The 27,690-nt window shown below is 45.7% G+C and overlaps 1 long non-coding RNA gene across 1 annotated transcript; it reads right to left on the bottom strand.

Moving 5' to 3' along the window:
• Positions 1-88: 88 nt before the first annotated feature.
• LOC132660839 (uncharacterized) lies at positions 89-27,215 on the bottom strand. The gene is made up of 6 exons (XR_009601928.3): positions 27,053-27,215; positions 24,751-24,810; positions 8,059-8,163; positions 7,439-7,573; positions 5,585-5,772; positions 89-272 (listed from the first exon to the last, which is right to left on the bottom strand). It is a non-coding gene; the product is annotated as an uncharacterized LOC132660839 (long non-coding RNA).
• Between the last annotated feature and the right edge of the window lie 475 nt (positions 27,216-27,690).

Below are 27,690 nucleotides of genomic sequence, written 5' to 3' on the forward strand. Positions count from 1 at the left end.
GGTGGGGGGGGGGGCGGTTTCAGGCCTGTTGGATCAAACACCCTGGTTTCCTTTAAGAAAACACTATGCAAGATTTTTCAGCCTACTCTTGGAGGGCTTGAGAGGACGTAGAAGCAATCTCTGGAGGGGAGTTAAGTTGGCAAAAACTACCAAGGAAATAAAGTACTTTAAGTGTTTGCTAAGATTTAAACAGTGTCTTTTTATCTCCTTACCTTGAGGTGCAAAGGTCTTGGTTGTAATAACCTCCCTCAGTTTCTTCCTGGGTTTTCCTGCTAAAATGGAAACATGTTAATAAAGATTTGCTCAGACTCCTGTGCCGAAGCGTTTTATTTCTTATCAGATTAATCCCCCTTCACCTGCAGTTCCGTGTCGGGCAGTGTGAGTGTAGGCAGCCGCTTACACTAGTCTTGTTGACTTTGCAACTTGATCTACAGCAAGGGAAGAAGGAACCGGCCCCACCTGCCTGCTGCCCAGCTCCCGTGGGCACAACGTGCGAGGCCCGTAGCCTTGTCTCCAGGCGAGCAGGGATCTGAGATGATGAAGGAAACTGTTTAACCCTATTGCCCCTCCTGGGTGTTATTCATGCTACATGAGTCAATTCTCGTGATGCTGGGTGTCCAGAGGTAAGTTCAACCACTGGTACCTCCATGTGTCAGAAGCTAGGCCCACAGGAAGCCAGCTCTCAGGGCCAGACATCACAGGGAGAGGGACGGTCAAGAAGCCTGCCAGTCCTCTGGAACACCAGTCCTTAGAGTGAGTAACGGTTTGGAAGGTCTCCTTTTCCAGGTGATTTTCTGAGTTACTAAGAACTTCTGAGATCACTGCCTTCACTGTTCATCTCTCCTGGGGTGACCGTTTTTGTTTTTTTTTAATAGTCCACTTTATTCTGCCATATGTCTTGTGTCCAGATTTTGGGGGACAATAGTATCTCCAGCTATTTCGTGTGCTTGACTTGATCACCCCTGTTGTCTTTCTTCTTAGTCTCTGTGTAGATCATAATCCAGAATAAAGACACGAAAGGACACGTCCTCGAGGATTTCTTCCCCCTCTAGTTTTACCAACACTCAGTGGGAGGGGAAGATCTTTTAAAAATGTACTTTGCCTCTGTCACCAGCTTCCGTGATGCCCTCGGTCTGCGGTGTGGAACATATGGCCGCCCTGGTCTAGGTCGGTGCCCTGTCAGATTCTGATCCGTGAAGCTGCCCATTTCCAGCGTGAAATGAGGCAGAAAGGAGAAGATGGGTACCTGCTGGGACAAAGAAGCTGGGCCTCTACGAAATAATAATGCCACCACGAGGCTCAAATTCTCTGATCCTTCGTCTGCAATCATCTCTCAGTGCAATTTGGAGACGTGTTCTAAACACGAATTTCCTGAAATCAGAAATCAAAGATCACTCATTTTGTAGTAACCTACTTTGTGAGTCAGAGGTGAGGCACTCAGTAATTCCTCGCTGAATTGCACGAATTTGGGAGATTTTCCATCGATTCTGTTGAAGGAATGCGGATATGGATGACACAGTTGATTACAGTGGAGCCTCCTTTCTGAGACTCACAGACACATGACGTTTCTCAGATGCTTTTTTTTTTTCCCCCTTAAAGCTTGGGTAGGAACTTCCATAAGCTGGTGTTCTTATTCGGTAGTTCTTCCAGGTACACCTATGGATTCTTCGGAAGGGCTTTACATTTTTTTCTTAATTAAAAATTTTTAGGGGCGCCTGGGTGGCTCAGTCGGTTAAGTGCCTGACTCTTCATTTCGGTTCAGGTCATGATCTCGCGGTTCTTGAATTCAAGCCCCGTTGGGCTCTGCGCTGGCAGCCAGAGCTTGCTTGGGATGCTCTCTCTCTGCCTCTCCCTCGCTCTGTGCCCTTCCCTTGCTCTCTCTCTCTCTCAAGATAAATAAAATAAAATTTTTATTTTTTAAATTTTATTATTTTTTCAAATATATGAAATTTATTGTCAAATTGGTTTCCATACAACACCCAGTGCTCATCCCAAAAGATGCCCTCATCAATACCCATCACCCACCCTCCCCTCCCTCCCACCCCCCATCAGCCCTCAGTAAAATTAAATTTTACAAAATTAATCAATTTTGTCAAGAACACTCAACATACTTGTAAGTATACCATACAGTATTGTTATCTCTAGGCACAATGTTATACGTCAGATCTCTAGGAACTTATTCATCTTGAATAGCTCAAAGGGAATACCCGCTGATTAGCAACTCCCTCTTCCCCCTCGGCCTAGCCCCTGGCAACCACCATCCCATTCTTTGCTTCTATGTGTTTAACTATTTTGGCAAAACACTCATGGACATGGACTTGTACAGTGTTTGTGCTGCTGTGACTGACTTTTTCCACATTAGCATAATGTCCTTGATGGATAAAGAAAATGTGACCTATACATACAATGGTTATTCAGCTTTAAAAAAGGCAGTCCTACAGGACATGACAACATTGACGAACGTGACCATTCATTCACTGAATATATGTTATTCAGTGGCAGCTCTGGGCTAGGCAGGCATCAAGAGTTATTACAGATTTCTGCTTTGAAGTAGTTTGCTAGTGCAGTGATCTTTTTTCAGTGTGAGTGTCCATCCCTATACATGTATATTTTGTTATTTATAAATCGTATCCCTGAACTCCTCTATGAACATAATATCCATTATAGAACGGTCACAAGAGAAATTTAAAAGATGAAGTAAATATAAAACATAATATTTTAAAGCATTATTTCAGTCATTAATATAATAAAATTCTTTTAACTTTATTAATAATTAAAGTTATTTGTTACTGATAAATAACAAATAATAATAAATAATGTTTAGAAGGAGAAATATTATTGAATATATCTAAATTGATTTTTAAAATCTTTGTGATTCTCCAGGGATACCTGAGTGGCTCAGTCGGTTAAGCGTCCGACTTCGGCTCAGGTCACGATCTTGCAGTTTGTGGGCTCGAGACCTGAGTCAGGCTCTGTGCTGGTGGTGTGGAGCCTGCTTGGGATTCGTTCTCTCTCTCTCTGCCCCTTCCCCTCCTTGTGCTCTCTCTCTCAAAATAAATAAATAAACTTAATAAATTTAAAATAAAATAAAATAAAATAAAATAAAATAAAATAAAATAAAATAAAATAAAATAAAATAAAATACTTTGTGATACTCCAAGTTGGAGATCTGGGTCTAAGTTCTATTATTTAGGTACTTGGTTTCAATGGCTGTCATAGCTGAAAAAGATACCATACCAAGATATTGAGATCCAAATAAAAATAGTAAATCATTGGCTGTGCTAAACAAATTAAAAAATCATTTCATAACTGCTTCCATCAATTTTGCAAAGCTTTATTTGTAAATCTGGCTAGTAAATTACCATCCTAGCTGACATCAATTAGTCTTATAAACTCACTGAGGGGGCTGCCTTTTTATATTTTCAACACACTGAGTTAAAACCACTCAAAATCTTTATCTGGAAAGTTCTTAAACAAGCTAAAACATTCTGCTTCTACTTAAAAAAAAAAAAGGTATGAAGACAGTTTTCATAGGTGACACACACCTAAATCATAATTGTCAGCAACAATAGCCCATGATGATGGATATATCCCTCAAGATCTACTAAACTTCCACTTTCTAAATGTTTTCCCCATTGCATGAGTTTATAAAAACATCATTAAAGTGTCATCTTTGTTTTGATGGGCTGGTTAAATGTAAATTATGTTCGTTACTTAAAAAATATCTGAGGCGCCTGGGTGACTTGGTTGGTTGAACGTCCGACTTCCGCTTAGGTCACGATCTCCTGGTTCATGAGTTCAAGCGCCAAGTCGGGCTCACAACTGTCAGCCCAGAGCCCACTGCGAATCCTCTGTCCCCCTGTCTCTCTGCCCCACCCCTGCTTGCACTCTCTCAAAAATACATGAAACATTAAAAAATCTGCAGGTAACATATTTTGCACAGTAAACTTATCAACCAAAAAAGAATAGCAAGTTTAGGTAAAAAATATCCATAATTCATGTTTCAGTCTGACAGTTCTTTGGAGTTTTAGCCGGGAGATAATCAGTGATTCTCTTCATGGTGCAAGAGTCCCATCCCACTATAAAGCTTGCGTCACTGAGAGGTGCTGTGTCCATAAGATTAATCACACAGTTGATCATCCTGTAAAACTCACTATGTTGCAATTTGATGGAAGTGAATGAACTGAGCAAAGGCACCGCCATCAACCTTTCTCCCCCGTACAGGATGTCCTTGTCTCTCTGGGGACACTCTCAGACCCACGTGTCACACAGTTTGGGCGCCAGCCTTAGTCCATGCTGAGGTAACAATTCACTCATGATTGAGCGCTGAAAATCAAGTGTTCTAGGAAATCTTTAGTCTGAGGCAAACAGGGACATCTGGTCCCCTTAGTTCACATATTCAATCCAAGTAGATTTAATTTCTTTTTTTCTCATAAATGAGTAGTTTCTTTCTATACCCCAATGGATTGTCTCTTGTGATACCTAGGATATACACACCCCACTTTGGAGCTTGGATTAAAGATTCTTGCTTGCTGGAGTTGTCACTAAACCCCCCCCATGGGGACCACCCGAGGGAAGCTGGCTGTGGCCTGAAGAACCTTGGCACTAGAACGACCCATGCAGGGCTGAAAAATCTGCTTATCCCAATGATAGGGTGTAACTGAGCCATGACTAATGTCTTTAGTTACGGTCTTAAAATTCTATCTATTTCTGTGAAACAAGCTGTTGGTGTCTACAGTGACTCAGGAGGGCTCCAGAGAGGTTGTAACTAACTTCTGATAAATGAGACTGGAGACTCTTGCCTCATATGCCACATGCAATAAATAACATGTATGTACCGGGTACTGGGCTACTTGTTGGGGAATTTAAAAAGTCAGGCATAGCCCTCATTACAAGCCACTCAGGGTTAGCGGAGCAAATGGAAGGTTATTAACGTCGTGAAATGAGTGGTAAGTATAAAGCCAGGTGCTTTACGTATCTCACATTTACTAGTAAAGGTGTTGCCACTATCTCATTTAATCCTCACAAAAAGCAACGAAGGAATGCACCATTTTAACTCCTGTTTATAGGGAGAAGAAACCCTTAAAGAGGTTAAGTAACTTATCCAAGTTCACATGTTCACCTCAATTCATCCAGCAAGTATTACTGTTTGCCCTGCGTGTAAAGATGGGTGCAGAAGAAGATACGGATGAAGACGTGTGGTTGGCTGGAATGTTCCCACGTGGACGACCTCAGGTTGCAATCACTCAGGGGTCTACATATTGGGAGAATCACCTGGTCAGCACTGAATCCAGAATGGATGTGCAGAGAGAAGGGCACCATTTTAGGTCAGCCGGCTGGTGGCTGTTTGACCTTGAGATCTAGAATCTTGATGGTTAGTGGTGTCCCCCTCCAAGGCCTATATGCTCTCACGGTGCTAATTATCTATGTGCCAATATCCAAACCCTCCTGTTTTGCTACTAAGCGAGGTAATATCATTTGGACCTGCGGTATACACACAATACAGATAGAAAACTGAATGGATGTAGATTTACAAAACAAAATATATTTAATGGATTACACAGACTGTAGCCAGAAGTCTTACCTTTTCGTACTTTTGTGGTCTCTCTGAAAGTGTGTCCTTCAGTGGACCTGTAGCCAACGGGTGTGTCCCCAGAGGCGGTTTCTCAGGTGTCGTGACTTTCAAAGTTGCTGTTAAGATTCCGAGTCTGCCATGCCACCTGTGTGCCTGGGTTGTTTTCCTCTGTCGAGGGGAGTATCATTTGCCCATTTCTGAGGGTGAGGAATTTTGAGAATTAGTAGATTGTAGCTCCAAAGCGCTCCGTGCACACTTCTGCTTGGGTGCTTTCCAAATCCAGGGACATGATGATGGTAGCTCTGTATTCATTATGCTCCTTTTTTGCATTCCTTTTGATATGTTAGCCACCCATTTAACAGGTGCTTTAGGGAGTCCAGTTCTGTTACCCATGTCTGACACCATCACCTGGAAATATCTCCGATCCCACAGGTGACGGACTCAGTCCCACGAGACCGCACCCCCACTGATTATAGATTGGGGGTTCCAATGACCTCCTCCTCAGTTTCCATTAACTTGCTAGAGTGGCTCACAGACGTCAGAGAAGTATTTTACTTAAGGGCCCGGCCAGTGGGGGGGCGGTGCCCCGGGCAAAGGATGGGAGAAAGGGAGCCGTGCTCCCCTGCTCTCTCCCATGCACGCTTCTCTCCAAATCTCCAAGTGTTCACCAACCCAGGAGCTCTCTGGACCCCACCCTTTTGGGTTTTTATGGAGGCTCATTACACGGTCACTGATTGACTTAAATCATCCGTCCTGGCGATCAGTTCAATCAACCTCTGGCCCCTCTTCCCTCTCAGGACTATCTAGCCTCAGTTGGCAGGTTGGTTTCTCTGGCAACCAGCCCCTCCTCAGGTTACCCAGGGGCTATCCTAAACTGCTTCATTAACAAAACGTCTTTATCCCCCTGGTCACTTAGGAAATTCCAAGGGTTTTAGGAGCAGTGTGCTAGGAACAAGATGAAGACCAAATTTCTATTTCTTAAAAATCACAATATCATAGTGAGCAGCTACCATGTTCAGCCAAGGTGCTGACACATTTCCTAAATCTAGAATTCCTTGCCTTTCTTTTTTGTTTCCTGACATCGTTAACATAAATCAGAATATCTAAGGGGCTGAAATTAAATGGGTTAAACACCTTGGTAAATTTCAACACAGAATTCAGTTCTGGCAAATTATTCATGAGACTACCCTGTTCTGTAGATTTGATTTAAAAATGCCTTTCTGGGGCGCCTGGGTGGCTCAGTCGGTTAAGTGTCCTACTTCGGCTCAGGTAATGATCTGATAGCTGGTGACTTGGGAAGCCTGAGTAGGGCTCTGTGCTGACAGCTCAGGGCCTGGAACCTGCTTCAGACTCTGTGTCTCCCACTCTCTCTGCCTCTCCCTTGCTCTGTCTCTGTCTCTCTCAAAAATAAACTAAATTAAAAAAAATGCCCTTCAGAGGAAGGAAAGATGTAGTCGGTATGAAGTTTTTATGAGATAATTTGAAACAGGTATTTCTCTTTATTCTGAAGGGGATCCTCTTTTGTTTTTCCAAATCTCTTAGACTTACAGATCTACTTTCTCCGTTTTAAACAGAAATCTACACACCATCTTACTAAACAGAAAAAGCATAATCCTTTCTGCACAAGCCAATAAAGAGTGCAAGGGCTTTGGGGTAAAGATGCATCGAGAACGTCTAAATGCCTTTGCAGACCTGAATTTCTGTCTTTCTGCCTCAGGAAGTAAGTCAGGATAAATATTTTTTTGGAGTTGTGGCATTCGGCCCTATTGACCCCCCCCCTGGGGAACAGTGACTCTGGTCTATGAACTTGAAGACAAGAAGGCTTTTGAGCTGAGTCATTGCAGTGACTCAGCACCGACTCACCTGGGGCGAGTTCAGACGCTAGGCGTTTGCTGCTGTGTCCCCTGTACAAGATCTGTTTACCTGCACCTTTGAAATGGAATAACAGACTCTTTCTCACATCAAAAGCCATTGTTACCCCATCTGCCGCAGAGGTACCTGGTGAAAAGGAGAACAGCTTAGAGCAGACGAAACTAGGTTTGAATGGGTATGATATATGTCAGAGTAGAATTAAAGTGCCCGTGGGAACATCTGACGTAGCTATCATAAACCTTCCATGAATGTTAGTTCCTCCTGAGTAGAAGGTAAAGAAGATCTTCCGGCATCTTGTACTGAAACTTTAAAACCAGCTCACAGGTATGGTAGAAACACTTCCGAAAAAAAATTTAAAGGCAAACTACCTTTCTTATAGCTGATAGTAAAACAGAATCACCTGGCTGCAAAATAATTATATTTTTTATAGCTTGCTTATTATATATAGTTAGAGTTTTATTTATTACACAGACTGCTGTATATAGCAGTTGTGTGTCACTAGCTTTACATCTGAAATAAGGGTACCTTTCATATACTTAAATAATGTACTTATCATAAACCTTATCATACTGGCAACCACTATTAAAATTAGAAGGTACGCACAGACTTACTGAAAACACTGTATATTCTTTTGGGCAAGTTCAACGTAATGATGTGGGTTTATCAGACGCCTGCGTTTAGAAGAACCCATTCATGGCAACAGGTGGGCCGGTGGGCTGGAAAGAAAGAGGAGAGGCGCACATACCTTTGCCCTGAGGCTACCAGGAAGAGTTCTGATATTTCCCATCACCGTTACTTTTTTTCCCTGCATTTCATCATGAGTATTTTCAAACAGGCACCAACATTTTAAAAAACGTACAGTGAACGCCCATATGCTCACCCCCCCCCCCCAGAGCTACAATGAGCATTTCTCTCTAGTTTATTATAAACTGATCTAATGCATCTTTTTCTCCATTAATCGATTTTGTATTTAGATGTATCTCAAACTAAGTCGTGGACATCGGTGCACTCACCTCTAAGTACTTTAGGACGCGTATGTTAAAAATGAGATGAGAAAAAAAAACCAACTGAGATTAGGGCTCTTATTTTTTATTGGGAGGGCAAATTTACGTAAAACGAAATGTAAGAATTCAATGAGTACACCTGTGTAACTCGAATCTCTATCAAGATCCAAAACGTTACCATCGCTCCCAAATCCCCTCATGCCCTTACCTAGGCAGTCTCCACTGCCAACTCCATGGAGGCAACCACCAATTATTTTTCACCATAGATCAGTGTTGCCTGTTGGAGAATTAACATGAATCAGATCGTACAGTATACACTCCCTCGTGTAACTCTCCTGTCACTCAGTATAATGTTGTTCATACTTACCCCCATTGTTGAACGTATAGTTTCTTTGAACTGCTGAGTACTACTCCATGGCAAGAACACATCACAGTCGGTTTACCCATTTTCCTATTGATTGACACCCGGGCTGTTGCCAGTTTTGGGCTATTCCGAATGCGGTTGCTAAAAACACTCCTGTATGAGTTGGTTTACTTTGCCTATGTCTGTGTGGGTACACATAGGTTTTTATTTATCTCAGGTAAATACCCAAGAGCGAATTACTGTATCATATAGTAGGTATATATTTAGTTTCATAAAAAAGCTGCCAGATCTTTTTCCAAAGTGGTTGTGCCATTTTACTCCACATCCTTGCCAATGTTTGGTGTATCTCAGTTTGCATTTCTTTGATGACTAATGATGTTGGATACTGTCCTACACATATTTATTGTTCATTTATCTTCCTTTGTGAAATGTCTGTTCAGATATTTTGCCCATTTTTTAATAAGGCAATTTGTCTTCTTTTTTATTGAGTTATAGGATCTTTATGTATTCTGAATATAATTCCTTTGCCCCGTATATATTTTGTGACTATTTCTCCCAGGCTGCAGCTTGCACATTCATTTTTCCCATAGTATCTTTTGGTGTGAATAAGATCTTAATTTGAGGTAGTAGCTTCTTTTATGGGTATTTATTTCTGTGTCTTACCTAAGAAATTTTTGTTGCCTACCCTCCCCACCAAGTTGTGAAAATATTATCCTATTTTTTTTCTAGAAGCTTGGTAGTTTTATGTTTTATGTTGAAACCTAATATCCATTTTTTTGGTGGGGTATGAAATAGTCTTTGTTGAAAAGCCTTGCCCTTCTCCATCAGATTTTTCTGATGTTTTTTGCTGAAATTAGATAAGTACGTAAGTCTAATTCTATTTCTGGACTTTCTTTTCTGATCTATTGATACATTTATCTATTCTTATGCTAGTATATACTGTCTTAATTATTATAGCTTTGTAGTGAAACTTAAATCAAATATGCAAGTTCTCCAATTTTGTTCTCCTTTTTCTCAAGATTGCTTTGAATATTGTAGGTCCATTTCATTTCCATGTAAATTTTAGAATCAGCTTGTCAATTCCTACTCCCCCCGCCCCCCCCCCCAAAAGCCTGGTGAGATTATGATTGGATCTTATTAAATTTGTAGATCAATTTTCAGTAATTCACATATTAAAACATTGCACAGTTCAATACATGCACATGGTGTATCTCTCCATATATCTAGTTCTTTAAAAAGTTTTCTTACCAAGGTTTTGTAGTTTTTAATGTACAAATCCTATACATGTTTTCAAAATTTATTCCTAAGTATTTCATTTTTTTGTGTTATCATAAAAGAAATTATATTTAAAGATTTCATTCTCTAATTGCTGCTAGTATATACAAATATAATTAACATTTGTGGATTGACCTTGTATCCCACAATCTTGCTAAACTTATTTATTGATTATAGTCGCTATTTTTCATAGGCTTCTTAGGATTTTATACATAGACATTCATGTGTGAACAGAGTTCTTTCTCTCCAGTCTGTTTGGCTTATTTTCGTTTCTTGTTTTATCACATGGGTTAGGACCTCTAGTAAATGTTGAACAGAAGTGGAGAGAGGCAACATACTTGCCTTATTCCCGATCTTAGAGAGAAACCAATATTTACCATTATGTATAATATTAATTGTAGGTTTTTAATGGATGCCCTTTATGAGATTGAGGAAATACCTTTTTATTTCTAATTTGCTGAGTTAAAAAAAGTCCCAATGATGCTGAATTTGTCATATGACTTTTTCTGATCCATTGAGATAATCATGCAGTTTTTCTTCTCTTTCTGTCAATATGGTGAATTATATCAATAGGTTTCTTTGGAATTTAAACTAACCTTGTATTCTTGGAATAAATCTCACTAGGCCACAATGTAACTTCTTTGGTAAAAAATTTCACCTGTATATATGTCCTGTCTTTATCAGGTTTTAACAACAGGTTATGCTAGCCTCATAACATGAATGGGGAACTGTTTGTTTGTTTGTTTGTTTTCTGTATTCTACAGTAGTTTGTGTAAGATTGGTATTCATCGTTTCCTGAAATGTTTGATACAATTTACCAATGAAATTATCTGGGCCTATAGCTTTTTTTGTGGGGCTGTTTTCCAGGCCATATTTAATTCAGGTTTCTCAACCCTGGCACTATGGACATTTTTGACTGGATAATTCTTTGTTGGGGGGGGCTGTTTGATTCGTTGCAGGATGGTTAGGGCCAAACCTGCCCTCTATCCATTAGATGTTAATAGCTCTCCCTCACCCAGTCGTGACACCAAAAATGTCTCTATACATTTCCAAGTATCCTCTAGGGAATAAAATCACTCCTGGTTGAGAATTACATTTGACCTATAGTTTAAAGATATATCTGAGGTCACTGAATTTTCTTTTAATACCTTTTAAAATATGCATTTAGAGCTATAAATTTCCCTTAACATTACCTTAGCTGTGCTCTGCAAATTTTTATGTGTAGTATTTTAATTATTATTAATTTAGGGATATTTTTAGTTTTCCTTGTGATTTCTTCTGTGGCTCATGGGTATGTGGGTATGTTTTAATTTCCAAATGCTTTGGAATTCTCTAGAAATCATAACATTCCTGGTTTGCAATTTAATTCTATTGTGGGAGAACATATTCTTTTTTCTTTAATGTCTATTTATTTATTTTGAGAGAGACAGAGAGAGCATGAGCAAGGGAGGGGCAGAGAGAGAGGGAAAGAGAAAATCCTGAGTGGGCCTGGCATTGTCAGTGCAGAGCCTGACATGGGGCCCAGTCCCATGAACCGTGAGATCATGACCTGAGCCGAGATCAAGAGTCAGATGCCTAACTGACTGAACCACCCAGGCGCCCCTGTTGCGAGGGGATACAGTCTGTAAGATTGCGATCTTAAAATGAATTGAGGCTTGTGTTTATGGACCAACATTTGGTCCTTCTTGGTGAATATACCATGATCTCTTGAAAAAAACATCAAATTCTGTAATTGTTGGATGTGGTATTCTATACACGTTAATTCAATTAAGATGGTTGATAGTGTTAAGTCTCCTACGTATTTACTGATTATTTTGGTCTACTTATTCTATCAGTTGCTGAAAGACGGGTGCTAAAATCTCTATGATTGTGAGTTTATTCATTTCTCTATTTAGTCCTGTTGACTTTTGATTCATGTATTTTGAATTTCTCTTGTTAGGTAGATACACATTTACGTTGTCATGGCTTCTGTATAAATAGATTCTTTTATCATTATGAAATATCCCTCTTTTTCTCTGGTCATACCGTTTGTTTTGAAGTCTACTTTATTTGATATTAATATAGCCACTTCAGCCTCATTGTGCTTACTGTTTGCTCATTGGTATTGTTCTTTTGTAAGTAGAAATAATACTGTGATATTTTATATTTATACTGCATTATTTATGAACAGATTTAGCTTCTATGTTCTCCTTTGATCTCCATAGCAATCTTACGAGAACATGATGCTGTTATCTGCATTTTACAGAGATGAAACTGAGTCCACAGGGATTAAGTGACTTTTCTAAGAGCACAGTGCTTAGTGAGTCCTGTTCTGTCAACTGATAAGTGAGGGCAAATGTAGGAAGCATATGTGAGAAGGTGGTCCATTTTCTATCATCTAAAGCCATGGATGCTCACAGTTCCTCTCCAGGGTTCCAGGCTGACGCTAAAGAAACAGCTTTTGGTTATAAAGGCAGTGAGGGGCGCCTGGGTGGCTCAGTCGGTTAAGCGTCCAACTTCGGCTCAGATGGTGATATCGAGGTTCATGAGTTCCAGCCCTGTGTCAGGCTCTGTGCTGACAGCTCAGAGCCTGGAGCCTGCTTTGGATTCTGTGTCTCCCTCTTTCTGCCCCTCCCCCACTCAGGCTCTGTCTGTCTCTGTCTCTCTCTCAAAAATAAACATTAAAAAAAATAAAAATAAAATAAAGGCAGTAAATATCGTCACCATAGGGTGAATGGAATCAATAAGATCTCTGAGCATCAAAGGACGGGCTGGGCTGGGAACAGTACTGTCACAAGACACATTTGATGAGCATCATCTCTGTCTCCATTTTTTGTTAGAGGTAGTACAGTTGGGCCTAGAAATAGAAGGATGGATCAGGTGCTCTCTGGTTGGCCACCCGCCCTGAGATCCCATGACTCCTTCTTATGGAGGCCATAAGAAAAGCTGATGTCTCAGATTGCCACTCACAAGGGGAAACTGGCCTTTCTGAGGGACCCTTTGCTTGCTTCTCACTTGGCAGTCTAAGCCCCAGGTGGCCAAGCTGTTGGCCTTCCTGGGGCTTGTCTGCTCCAGCTGGACCCGGGAGCTCAGCTATGCAAATGCCAGTTATGAGTTTGTATTTGTGCCGACCTTACCTTTTGCTTTGGAACCTCCAATGCCCACATGCCTGCCGGTAGGAAATCTGTCTAGTGAGTTTGGGCAATTGTTTGTTTGTTTGTCTTTTGTTCAAGTGGTAAATTTTATAGCTCATAGATATGAACTTGGTGATTTTAGTAAATATCCCTAGCTTTGTTACACTGATTTCTGTAACACAAAATGCATTTTGCCTTTGTTTGTTACCTAGTCCGCTTAAACCACTTGCTGTCCTCAATATAAACCGAAGACTTTTCTGCTTCTGTGTCCCTGACATGCTCTTTCTCTCTGGTTGACTCACCCCCAATGTCAAGTTCAAATACCACCTTTCTGAGAACCCCCACAGCCTTGTCAGTCAGAGTAAATGACTCTGAGCTCCTGGGGCCCGTTGGAGGAATCTCCCGCCCTCAGTGAGCCCCAAGGATCCCCTGGAGGAAACACATTCCCCTTCAAGAGGTATGGGAAGGCAGAGTTTGGGCTTCAAACCAGCTGTTAGGGCGAACCCGCAAACCCACTGGGTGAGTCCCGTGCCCGTCACACCCATCCTGAGTGGTCACCGTCTGCTCATCAGGTTATCAAGTCCTGGGAAACTTCGCATTGATCAGCAGTGTCTGTTTTCAATCTGGAGCTGGATGGAAAGGGTTAAGCGGTTAGGCAATTCCCCTGTGGCTTGGTTATTTCTGGAGAATCCTGGCACAAGTAATTTGCATAATGCAGACTTATCTCCTGGATGATGCGGTGCCCGTGCGATCCCAATGCAAACGAACTCCAGCTGTATTAACGTCCAGGCTTAGGGGGCTGAGTGCAGCCTTCCTGGGAGCCCTCGCAGGAGATCACTCTTGCCCTTTCCAGCCCCAGGGACCGTCAAGTACAGGCAGAGCCGAGAACTGTGCCGGTGGCTCCCACTTCCTCCTCAGCACATGGGGTTAGGGGGACAGTCAGGAGTTCGAAAGGGGCAGAGATCTGAGAGGCTCTTCAGCCTGGTCCCAAGCCACTCCTTCATTTGTGGGCTGCATCCTGGCCACACAGATGCTCGGCATCATCTTCTCCTGTGGTCCCACAAGGCTGGTTATGAATTAATAAACCCTGTACAGTGTTACAATGTTGTAGGCTCTGCTCTAAGTACCTCATGGGTAGTAACTCATTTCATACTACGGTAACCTCAGCGGTCTTGCCCTAGAGTCTCCGACTGGCTAAGAGCTGGTCTATGAGGTCGGATGGATCTAGTTTCAAATCCTGATTCTGTCACTTAGTCGCCATGTGACCAAGGGCATGTTGGTTGCTGCCTCTCTGCCCTAGTTTCTCCATCTATAAAATGGGTTCTCAAAGGATTACCTTGAAGATTAGATGAGCTACTATAATACACAAAGCACTTGTCCTAGGGCCTGGTGTCTTGAGTGACAGGTGGCACTGGGGAAGAACGAGAGAGAAAACCTGACGTCTCAGAGATCCGTCTCTGTGGCCTATGGGATCCGACACCAAAACATTCTCCCCTGAATAGAAGACCATATCCAGCGTTCTAGAGGCGTGTGGCTCTTCTCTGTCACAGAGCTCTGGAACTCGTGATCTCCTGCCTGGGGAGCGGTGGAAGGGAGTGTGAGATGGCAGCGAATCAGAGCTCTTACCACAAGGGTCTTAGGATGCGGCACAAACTGAAAACTCGGTCTTGAGCATTTGTGCTTCTGATTAGATTCACTTGTCTGCCAGGGGCTGTGGGGTGGAGGCGGGAGGGGGAGAGAGAAACCTCTGACTCACACCTGCAGAGCAGGGGACCTGCCTGGGGGAGTCACAAGTGCCCACCCTCCTTTCTGCCATCAGAAACCCTCCTCGCGAGGGACACCCTGATGACCTCTGCCAACAAAGAGACCTAGGGCGTGGGATCACCCCTTCCTCATCTCCTGGGAGATAATCGTAATCTAATCTTGCCCCTTTAGCAGGGTGCGTAGTGGGGAAATCAGGGGTCCCAAGCAGGGGGCTGGCAGGTTCCTAGGGAAGACACAGCATAGAGGTCCGGGTCCTGGATGGCACAGAATAGCCTGAGGGCCCCGAGCGACTGGGCAAGCTTGGACTGAGGGTAACATCCGCCCCCTGAAGATTTCACTTCAGGCTAGTCCTTTCTTTTAGGTCTGGCATTCTTGGACTCCCTCAGACCTCGCAGGCCCTGGCCCTGGATGGGGAGGGCCTGGATGGTCAGCAGACTCAAGCACAGGCAACAGGGATCTGCGCCCGGGCCTTTCACACCACCCCCCACGGAACCTGCCAGGAGAAAGTTAATGAGTGATTTATTAAGTCACACAGGTGACATTCCTGCTATTCACCTCCCAAACCCAGATGGCTGAAGGAGACTTTTATTTAGGCTCTAACAGTCAGACAAACGATTTTGCTAAAGTAAGTATTTAAAACACAGATTTGGATTTTACATATTTTAGAGCAGTTTCTTTGCAGAGATGACTCAAGGAAATCTCCTTGGCATGTAGCACAGCAGGTAAATCCCAGCCTGAATGCACAGCTCCCCGGGGACCAGGTTTCCACCAGATCAAGATAAGGCAGGTAGAGCTATTACCAATATTTAATCAGGATACATAGCATTCGGCTCTGTAAAGGCAACGCTCGGGACGTGTGCTTGTAGACTCTGGCTAAGTGCCAAGGAAAGTATTAGTCCCTCCCTCGCTTGAAGGGTAAGATTACAGAGTTATTTGGCCCCGAAGCCAGTCACTGGAATTCAGATGGATATGTTGTGCCGAACAGCAGCCCTGCTTCCCCGGACTCCTACATCCTTAACAGCCATGCTGTGGTTCTGGGTCTGTGCTGGGCTGGGATAGACACAGCCTGGTCTAGCCTTACTCTCTGTAGAAAGCCCCCTGCCCCACCACTCTCCTAATTGGACCTTCCCAGCCACCCCCTCATTATTGTTCACCTTCCCTGCTCAGCCAGCGCTCAGCACAGTCAACTGAGTGGTGGTCTTACAGGAAGGAAGAAATGCTCTCTTTCAGTTCTTATATTTGCTCCTTTCTATTTCCAAATGCCTTCTTCTAGGGATCTGATTTCCCTGGGGGTGAACTCTTGCCCTCAGAGCTAAGGGGATCAGCCATGTTGGGGAAAGGATGTCAGATGAGTCCTGGGTTTTGGGGACCTGCTTCCGTAAACATCCTCTGACCTCAACAGACAAGAGCTCTCATGCCTGTTCTCCATCCAGCTTCCCTGTTGGCTGTCACTTGTCCTGCCGTTTCTTCTCCCCTGGTGTGTGTGTGTGTGTGTGTGTGTGTGTGTGTGCATGCTGGGGGTGAGGCATGAGCTCTGGATATTTCCCTGATAGAAATCCTGCAGTTGTGATGAGACATTTAGTAATCGCCAGTAGATCTCTGCCAGTTCCAGGGCAGAAGTCACAGCTCCTCATAGGTCTTCAGGAACCAGACGAGTTGCCAATATTACTTATCACTTAATGCTCTAGGCACAGAGTTGAGTGCTTACTCCATTACCTCATTCAATTCCTCCCTACACCTTCTGAGCTAAGTGCTAGCATCAGCTTTGTTTTATAGAAAAGGCTGAAGAGACGCAGAGAGGTTAAGTAAACTTATTTTAGGTCACACAGCTATTGAGTGGCCAAGTCAACGTGGAAGCCAAGATCTGAACCTACGCTGCATCCTTTAACACCATATGTTACCGTTTCTCTAATGTAAATAATCAAAGCGACTTTATTTTAAGTTTTCTATAATTGCATAAGCAGCGCACGGATACATTATTCTTGTGGAAAAATTAAGACGGCTCAGAAAAAGCTGCAATCCCCTATTTTTGTGTCACTTTTCCCCATTCTGGTGGTAATTATTGTCAGTTTGGCTAATTCAGAGCTTTTTCTATCTCACATTCATGTTAAGTAAATGCAGAGAAAGCATCAGCATCCCTTATTATCCGTTAATACACGGAATGGTGTTTACAAGCATCGTTTTCGAGATTCTTTCACTTCACAATATGTCTTGACCCTCTTTCCATGTACACATAGCAGATGCATTCATCCCTGTCTGCCACTGCCTGGAGTTTCCCGTTGTGGGTACGTAAGCCGTAGTTGTCTGGTTCCTCTGTTGTTTGTTGTTTGTTTGTTGGTGAACAGTTGGTGAACGTTTGTTACCCAATTTCCACCACCATGATGTTTTAACCAAAATCCTTGAACATGGATATATGAAGCATTGATGACAATGGTCATTAGCTACAGGAAGGAAATGATGACAGGGGAGACTCAGAGGTGTCTTTCCTGGGAAATCTTTAAGGATGGCAAGCTCACACCTGGACTGGACCCAGGAGCCATCCTCCGGGGGCGGAGGACTGGATGACAGGGTATTAGTGGCCAGTCGATTTCAGAGCAGGGCCGTAAAGCCACAAGCCATGACCTTGACTTTGACCAGCCAGCCTAGGAGGGGTAGAAGGCCAAATACCATGGACATTCATCACTTTTTATGAGAATTACAAATTCGCAAGAAATGCTCTTGTGCTTTTGAAATGTCAACTCTTTGCCTTTGAAGTGTCTTAACTTTGCAACCCTAACTTCTCTCACATTTTGTGTGGCAAATGTGCGGGCGTCTAGACCACCGAGGTAATGCTGATAAAGTAGTGATGCTTTCATTCGGTGGGTTTTATTTTCCTGTCAGCATTGCACAGTCATCTTGGCTCTGACCTTCACTCGGTGTGAGTAACTTTGAGAAAATGGTGGAACTGTCTTAAGTGTCAATCCTTTGTAAAGATTGGATGACAATCATGTCTGTAAGAAAAGCTAATGACTATGGAACACCTAAAATGCACCAGACATTGTGGTTATTTTTTTTGAAATGTTCGTTTATTTGTTTATTGAGAGAGAGAAAGAGAGAGAGACATGGGGGAGGGGGGAGAGAGAGAGAATCCCAAGCAGGCTCCTTGTTGTCAGCATGAGATCACGCTCACAAACTGTGAGCTCATGACCCGAGCGGAAATCAAGAGTCCGTCGTTTAACCGCCTGAGCCACCCAGGCGCCCCCAGATATGGTGCTATTACTCACTTCACATGTGTGATTGGGTTATTACCTAATTTAATGCCACAGCAAGTAGAAGTAGGTGGTGGACCCTGGAGGCAAATCTGGGTTGAAATCCACTAGCAGTGTAGCCTTGGGAAAATGACCTAGTGTCTCTGTGGCTCAGGAAGTTTTGCTGAGAAGGGTAAAGGACTGATAAACCAGACTCCAGAAACAGCCCATGGGCTTTCAGTGTGAGAAGTCCCTCCACCCCCAGCCGCGATGCCCCCACCAGGTACTACCCTGGTGTTGGGCTGGCAGCAAAGGAGGTAAAGGCCTTGGTGACAACCTAGGTAAATATAACCATGACAGCAATAACTGACCCCACCTGCCAGGGCTGGGCCAGCTCTCCTGAGGAGTGGCCTTCTCTTGGGCCTGGTAGATGGCCCCAGTGTGGACAATCCTTGGCTTGAGAAGAAGCAAAGGGGGGTCATACATTCCAGAGGGAGGTGGGGCCTCGGGGGTTATTTTAAGGAATTGGCTCATTTGATTAAGGAGGCTGGCAAATCCAAAATCTGCAGAGTGGGTCAGCAGGCTGGAGATAGGGGAAGGGCCGATGTTGCATTTCAAGTCTGGAGGCCAGGGAAGAACTGATGAGAATGGACACTGAGGCACAGAGAGGTGAAGGAACTTGCCCAAAGGCAAACAGCAGGGAGAAGAAGAGCCAAAGTTTGGACCTCGGCAGTCTTTTCTCCAGAGCTTATGCCCCTAGCTGCTCTATAGTCTGTGGCCTTTGTATAATGAGGCTATTAGTGTATCTGTTCCCTTGTTGAATTCTCGTGAGGTTAAAAGAAGGCACGTAATGTGCATGGTGACTGGCAAAGAGGAGACACTCAGTGCTTGCTAACTCTGTTCTCTTTGCTCTCTTCTGTTATGAAAACTGAGGCACGGGGCACCTGGGTGGCTCACTCGGTTGGGCATCCGACTTCGGCTCGGGTCATGATCTCACGGTCCGTGAGTTCGAGCCCCATGTCGGGCTCTGTGCTGACAGCTCAGAGCCTGGAGCCTGCTTCAGATTCTGTGTCTCCCTCTCTCTGACCCTCCCCCGTTCATGCTGTCTCTCCCTGTCTCAAAAATAAATAAACATTAAAAAAAAATTAAAAAATAAAATAAAATAAAAGATATAGTAAATATTTAAAAAAAAAAAAAAAGAAAACTGAGGCACGTGCCCACAGACAGCCTGGTTGCTATTACCATTTGACTCAGATCCCTGTGCAGCCAGGAATGGATTTTTAGCCAGTGGAGAATGCTGCATGTGCATGTGTGAAGCTGGGCAGCCCACGGCTGCGGCACCTGCATTCCTCTGTGTGTGTCTCCAAGTCAGACTGGGGCTGAGCCCTCAACAGGGCAGAAGCCTGGAGAGAGATCACAAGGCTTGAGGCCGACCTGTAAAGCCCAGGGCCCTGCAGCTAGCGGGAGATTAGGGGCTGGGAGGCTTCAGGGGCCTTTATGAGGGTGCCCTTTGTCCTGGACTGTGGCCTTGGCATGCACCCAACCCCTGTCTCTGCTGCCAGACGCCAGGCACGATCGGGAGGACAAGGAACCAGTCAGACGATGATCCCTGAGGCCACCACACCTGACCCTCTGCCCCTGTTATCAGTCCATCTGACTTGAGACCCAAGATGAAACAGTTGAGCCGTCTGGCTGTGGCATGTGCGAATGATACTCCCGCCCATGTCTGCGGGCTGTGCACACTGGCCCCTGTGGGGTAAGTGACCAAGTGCAATGAGGCAAGCTCTGGGGCCAGCAGGCCTGGGTTCAAATCCTGACTCCATTTACTAACATCATGACACTGGTCAAGTCACTTTCCCTCTTCAAGCCTCAGTTTCTTCATCTGTAAAATGGGGATTATATGACTGATCTCTGAGCTGCTGGTTGGTTCAGTGAAAGGTGCTCACATATGTCAAAGGTCTTGGCCCCAAACAGGAGTTCCTTTCTTCTTGTCTGTCCTTGGAATCACTCCAATTCTGATTAAGACGTTGGTCCTAAGGCTACCTTCTCTGACAATCTGCTGTCTTCCTTGAGACTACAAGCACGGAGGAGGGTCCAAATCACCCTGGGCTGGCCCCATACGTGGGGCCTGGGCATAGAGTGACTGACAAAGCCAGGCCAGGGTCCCCGCCCAGCAGTCTTGAGAAGGGGAGGCCCATTTGGCTGAGACCCGGACAGTGGTGACAGTCCCCCTTCAGGGAAAACACCCCAAACTGCTGGGGTGGATGAATTCTTGTACATTTCAGTTATATCTCCTGGGAACATGTCTCAGCTGGCTCTGATTGATTTATTTTGGCTTTCAAGTTATAGCACACGAATTTCTGAATTTCAAAGCCCTCTAGCCAATATGCAAATGGTTTTAATTTGAGGTGTAACAGACAGGTGGAATTAACACTCAAAAGCCAGCACTTTCTTGGTAGTTCCTGCCATAGAGCTGATCACTAAAAAGCAACATTATTTTTTCTTGTAGAAATCGTAGGGGTCTCTTCTATCCCGTGGTTCTTTTAGGCTGTGGTGTTAAAGGGAAAAATCACTTAAGGAGAAAATTCTAAGAAGAAGGAATTTTTTTTCCTTGTTTTTGAATACAATACATTGTTTTCTGTGTGTGGGTGTAGCACGAGTGGGTTGGGGGCTGTCGTTCGAATGACAGTTGGGTCCATCCTGGATCAGAGAGGAAGATGTCAGGCAAATCTGGGACTCCCCCCAGAATTTGTTTTGGTCCTTCCTTGTCTATTTTTCCTTTTTTTTCCCCCGTTATTTCTTTGCGGGTTTTTTTGTGGGACGTTCTGGGCCAACAGACTAGATCGTGAGTAAGTAATGGGAATTAAGATAATGGTTAAAAGCACGAGCTTTAGAGTTGGACAGATGTGGATTCACATCCTGATTTTTTCCACTTCCTGTCCTTGTGACCATGGGCACTTTGTTTGACCACCCGAACCCACAGGTAACTTGGTTACCTATAGAATGGAGAACAGCACCTGCTTCATGTTGCCAGGACGAAATACATAATTATGTACATCATACAGCACCCAATCCTTAAAAAGACTCTCATACAACGTTCAGTTCTTTGTTGAATGTGTTACCAACGAACTTAGGAGCCCAATGCACCAGCAACTGCTAAGTGCTCTGTGGGGAGGTAAGAGAAAGGCTGGCCTTGTGTTTTGGCTCTAAGGTCTGGGAAAGAGAGGACTCACACGCGTCTGGAACAAGATGATGGATCCAAGCCGGGGCGCGACAAGATGGTAAGATGAATGAGGCGGGTGGTGATAGGAACTGGAATTCAGGGAAGGAAGCCCCTCGAAGGGAGGAGGTGCCTGGCATTTCCTGAGCACTTACCATGTGCCCTGCAGCCTTTGCGGCACTGGACGGACGCCTCCATTCTTGCCAGAGCCCTGGGAGGTGGGCATTTTTACTCCCATTTTATTCGCAAAAGGGCACTGAGACTCAGAGGCATGAAATGACCTGTCTGAGGCCCTCCAGCCAGAAGCGGCTGGGTGGCAATGGAGTGTGTACCATGGCGGACAGGCTTGAGCTGACCTTGAAGGAAGGGTAGGGTTCAGAGAGGCAGAGGCTTGGTTTGCTGCCTTCTCGGCTGTGGGAATGTGCCTCACTGGGAAGCGCTGGGGCGCGAGGAGGCCCTCTGGGGACGCACCGCCGGGCTTGTCGTGGCTGGCAGGCTGTGGACATCTGTGCCAACCAGTCCTGGCAGGTAGAGACCACATACGGCTTTTGCCCCGCCACAGCCCGGCGGCGAAACCTGACTCGCATCTTGGACACGCAAGGTGCCCGTCATTTGCCTTCTTATCAGGCTGGGCACATGCCACGGCCAAGTGGCCACCCGGGCCGCCCCTGTCGGGGTAGATCCACTTCTCGCTGTGTGGGCGTTTGCACGGCCCGGACTTCGGGTTTTGCATTTTTGAGGGTTTCGCCTGTGGCTGCAGGGGGTGGGGCGGGCAGGAATGCTGGGTGCTCGCTCTTGAGCACCAACCAGGCTTAGGGCGTCCAGGGACGGGCCCGGTCACGGTGTAAGAGGGGCTGGTTTGAATCCTGCCCATCTTTCTTGGTCGTATGCCCTTGGGCAGGCCACCCGGCCTCTCTAGGCCTTCTCTTCCTCACCGTAAAACGGGAATGGCAAAAGATATTAACCTTCAGTTTCATTTTGAATATCAGATATTATAAAGAGCCTGCTCTACCTTGCCGGGTGCCCCGTCAAATGAATCATCATTATTTTCAGGGGTGTTAGCTGCTTCTGGAGCAGTGAGAGCTCTGAACTCTAGAAGAGTGCCCAGAGAGGAGGGTCGAGGGAAGAGTGCAAGACTGTGTCGGGGGCCTTGATGCTAACTTGGTGCTAACACTCGGAAGAACCCCGGCTTCAAACCTTAAGCTGCCAGGGGGAAATGGTGCTCCACGTGAACAGGTGGAAAACCCGTGTTTCACAGATTGTTCAAAAAGGCCGCGTGATTGTGACACAGCGTTGCCCCTAAAAGGTCACAGCTGCGCTCAAACAGGGCTTGAGGAGGGTGTAGTTCACACGGGATCGTCCAGTAGGCAACTGTAGCAACCACAACGTGCAGACACAGGCGTGTGCTCCTTGCCCGTCAGATGCAGGGCTCGGTGGAGAGAACACAGTGCGTGTCAAACACCCTGGATTTAACTGCCACTTGCCACCGTGTGACAAGTTCCTTCCGCCCTCTCTGACCCTTTCTCACGCCTGGAGCCTGTGTCCCTTCACCCCTCCAGTCCCCTTGGCATTTACAAGAGCCCTGTCAGGTTGGCATTATTACAATTATTATGATGATGAGCAAACAAGTGCAGACCGCTTAAGGGACTCGCCCAAGGTCACTTCTAAGAAAGCCAGAGTGAGAACGAGGTGTCACGCTGGGATTGAGCCTCCTGTGTTGAAAACCTCTCAGCCAAGGGGTGCCTGGGTGGCTCAGTCGATTAAGCGTCCGACTTTTGCTCAGGTCATGATCTCGGGCTTCGTGGTTCGAGCCCTGCGTTGGGCTCTGTGCTACCAGCTCGGAGCCCGGAGCCTGCTTCGGATTCTGTGTCTCTCTCTCTCTCTCTGCCCCTCCCCTGCTCATACTCCCTCTCTCTCTCTCTCTCTCTCTCTCTCTCTCTGCCTGTCTCAAAAATAAATAAAGACTAAAAAAATTTTTTTTAAAAAAAGAAAACCTCTCAGCCAGGACCCCTGGGACCCTCTCGAAGAAGTTCTGGGCCAGTGGAGACCCTGAGCCTGTCCTTTGGCATCGTGATCACTGCGTTTTTCCAAACTAAATTCCTCTTCTCTGGTGATACCAGCTGGATATTTGCATACTATATCTCTGAGAACAATCTCAGGCCAAAACTCTGACATTTTACGAGAGGTTGGCTAATTATATGAGGCACCATTGGTCTGCTGCCACGGAACAGTTAGGGTAGAGTGACTATTTCAGAGGGTTGTAAAAATTCCCTGGACAGTTATTGCCAAAAAAGCTCTCAGTGGACTGCACAGTGTTTTTATGGAGACATTTTTTGGGAGGGTGGGTCTGGCTTTAGGGAGCGTCTCTAAAGAATAGTCTTCATTGGTCTGGGGTTTTGACTTTGATCAGTTCAGTCTTAAATCAACTTTATTCTCAAGTACTTGGCTGACCAGCCTGTAGCTTCAAAGCCCCAGTCAAGTGAAGGCAACACAGGGTTGGGCCAGAGAGTGGAGGGTAGTTCCAGTTCAACTGGGGTTCTCCCCTGAGTTGCAGAAATTGGGCTGTCCCCTTAAACATGGTGGTCCAGTGGATCAAACAAGAATTTTATTTTTTTCTCCAGCAATTGTAGGAACGAGTCAGCGTGGTTGGAGGAGAGGCTGTGGCTTCCATAGATGCAACCTTAGCAAGGTTTTCTCCCCTTGGCCTTACACTTGTTAGCAGAAGGGCATGGAAGCTTATCGCTGTGAGAGGCCAGGGAGCAAGAAGTCGGCCCTTCTTGGCCCTCTGCACGGGGCCAGGAGGAGCAGATTTCTGCAAATCGGGCCTCACGGAGGTCCAAGACCTCAGCTTAATCTTACCTTGCCCAACGGCCAGCTTGCAGAGTCATGTATAATCCCCACCCCACTCGGTGAGAGGACGTCGTGGCAAGAGGGGAAGGGCATGGGTGGAGGAGTCGGGCCTAGAGCTGGAGACACAGTGGCCAGTTCTGAAGACATGTGACTGGGGCTGGGGAGCTGGCTGACTCTTCGTTCCATTCCTTCACCCCCAAGGGGAATGCCATCCCTCCCGAGCTTCCCGTGCTGAAGTAGAAGGAATAGTGAACAAAGAATTTCTCACAATCCTCCTTGAAGAAAAGGTAGCCCGTCAAAAGGTACAAACTTCGAGTTATAAAATAATGAAGTCCTGGGGACACGGTCTACAGCGCTAAGGATACTGCATTGCAGATTTGAACGTTGCTAAGAGAGCAGTCCTTAAAAGTCCTCAAAAGTTCTCATGAGCCAGAAAAAAACTTTTTTTTGGTAACTACGCGCGCTGTGGATGTTAACTAGACTTACCTGCCGTGATCGTTTTGGAATGTGTACAAATATCGAATCCCCAATCACTGCGTTGTATACCTGCAACCAATATAATGTTATACGTCAGCTATACCTCAAACAAACAAACAAAATAAATCAGAGGCTCAGTCCTCACCCTAAACCTATTGAATCATTTTAACAAGATTTCCCCTCAGGTGATTCATATGCTCATTAAACTTTAAGAAAAAAGGGGGGACAGAAAAGAAAAACGTAAAGGTAACCCAATAAGCCCTTCGCAGCACAAGCTGCCAAAATCCATCAAATTCTTTGAGTGTGAGCAGTTCCCCTCCCCCACCCGCGGGTTCAGGGGTCCCTGCGGAGGAGGGGGGCTGCTGTGGTTCCTGGAGGAGTCGGGGTGCATCCCACAGGGGGTGCTTCAGCAGACTCGCACTTGTTCCTTCTGTTTGATCAGCATCTGTGACACATTCTTGGAATAGACTCCTTACTTTTCTTCTTTCCCTCCTTTCCCCCACCCTCTTTCCCTTTCTCTCTCCTTCTTTCAACTTCCTCTGCCTCCTTGGTCCTCCTTTTTTCTATCTTCCAGTCCCCAACTTTCCTCCTTCCTTTCTTACTAGACACTGATTTTGGTCCCTCCTCCTGACAATCTCACCTCCTTAACAGAACTGTGGGCTCCCAAAGCTGGAGACCACGTCCTGAACTTGCACCCCACCTGGCAGATGCAGAGACTTTCTAGAAGTATTTGTCAGCCTGGTTCTCAGTGAGGCTGTGTCCTTCCTGGCCAGTGCCTGTGCTGCAGAGACCACAACAGAGGCACTGCTCTCCCCTCCAAGCCTTCCTGGGGCTCCTTCTTTGGCTGTGGCTCTGCCTCTCGGGCAGCTTCAGTAGGTGATGATAGCCTGTCTCTGCCCTGGATGGCTTGTCCTGTCTTCTACAGCCCAATGTTCCATCCACAGACCCTTGTTTCTACTGCAAAGTCCCTTTTCTGGAACCGAACAAGCAAGGTTAGAGCTCCCCTTTTCTGTGTTTCTTTATTCCCCTGATGGAAGCAATTCTTAGTGGCCAATGAAAAACTAAAAAAGTCTGAGCCTTAAGTTTCTGACTCAGACTGTCTGAAAAAATAACACAAAGTAAAAAATGAATTTGCTGAGCTCTATCCACAGGATATTATCCACACAAACATGTATCATTATCCACACTTGAAGGGCGAAATCTTGGCGTTTCGCGAGGACTGTGCCCATGATGCAGAGATGCGTGGGGGTGGGGGCTCAGGAAGCCTTAAGGTTAAGCAGCTAATGGCAGTGGTGCCCTTGCTATGAGGCAGGCACCAAGCTAGCTGTTTCACGGACATCCTCATGGAGTCCCCCAACAACTGTGGGAGGCAAGCAAGTGTTATTTACATGCCCATTTTACAAAGGAGAACACTGAGGCTTAGGAAAGACTAAGTCATTTAGTGAAGGCTTCCACGCCTCGGGATTCAAGTCAGAGATGACCCTGGTTGTAGCCCCTCTATTATACTACCTCGGAAAGGAAAACCACAGTGTCGATGTTTAGAAAGGCTTTAGGATTAGACAGATTATGTTTGAATTGTGGTCTTCTAACTAATTGGTGTGGGCCTTTGGCTCAAACTCCGGATTTCAGTGGTCTCATCTATAAAACGGGATAACAACACGTAGCCCACTGGTTGGTTATGGGGGCCAGATGAGACAGTGGGTAGGTGGTCTTGCTGACACAAAGCAACTGGGAAGCCCCATCTAGCTGATGTCAGCAGAAACACGATTTTCTCCTGAAGTGCAGAGAACACATAAAACCCAGATAGGCACAGGAGTCTTTCCCGAAGGCTTGAAGGATGACATCTGTGCCCTTGATGATGCTCTCAGAATCCCCATTCCCTCCAAGGCAGGATGGCCCTTGTCTCAGTGTCTCAGAACATTTGGAAAGGTCTTGGAGGTTCTGGGCATACCATGGGACCTGACTTCCTGGGATGACCTCCTCGTCATCCAGAAAAATAGCATCCCACAAGTCATCCCCAGGACGAAAACCAATGTTGAAGAGGTTTTCTGAATGAGTGGGTTTTACCCCAATGATTGGTGTGCTTTGGGCACTACATGGTACCCGGAGACGTTAGAGTCCTTGTCCAACGTTACAGAGCAAATGAGTAAGTGGGGGATCCAGGAATCAAACCCAGGTCTGTCTGCCCCGAGGGCTCTAAAGTCTGGGCTGTCCTGCTCTCTGAGGAGACCATGAGGTCAGTGTCTGGGAAGCTGGACTCCTACTCCCCGCCCCCGGGCGGCCGGAAGGGGACCTACAGAAATGCACGCACCTGTCCCTGCGGTTGGGTGGAGGGAACACCGAGGCCCAGGCTCCGCATGGCTGACCAGGTTGGAAGGTGCCCTCATGTCCTCCGCAGGAGAGAAAACTAGCCTTGGAAAAGGGCAGCCAAGCCCATCGTAGCTCTGCTCCTTTCTCTCGTCCCCGCAGAGTGCTGGGTGCAGAGAGGAACGCTTGGCCTTTTCATCTCCTAATTCACAAAGCCTGATTGCCGGGCAGCTCATAGAACCCTGGGAAGGGAGCCTGAAAGAGGCCGCAGCAGGTACTTGCGGTGCAGGTGTACCTCTGCTCATGGAGCAGTAGCCCGGGTACTTGTGGATGGTCCGGCTCCTCAAACCCAACTCAAAGGGGCTGCTGCTGGGACCGGGGCGCTCAGAGAAGGAGAGCTGGCTCAGGAGCTCCAGGGGTCAATTCTGCCACACTCATCTCCGGAGACCCTCAGTTCCCCACCTCGGCTGTCCTGGGCCCGGACTCCAGTGAAAGTGTAGCTGGAGTCCTGGCTGTGTTTGTCTGTTTCAGGTAAAGGGCTGTGTGCAGAAAGATTTGCTGAGACCGGGGAGGTGCTCAGGCTGAGAAGGGCTTCGGCTGGAGCCATGTCCCCCATATGGGGCTGTCTTCTATGCCCCCCAT

The sequence above is a fragment of the Panthera onca genome, chromosome D1 (genome assembly GCF_046562875.1).
Source record: "Panthera onca isolate mPanOnc1 chromosome D1, mPanOnc1 haplotype 2, whole genome shotgun sequence".
Taxonomy (NCBI): Eukaryota; Metazoa; Chordata; class Mammalia; order Carnivora; family Felidae; genus Panthera; species Panthera onca.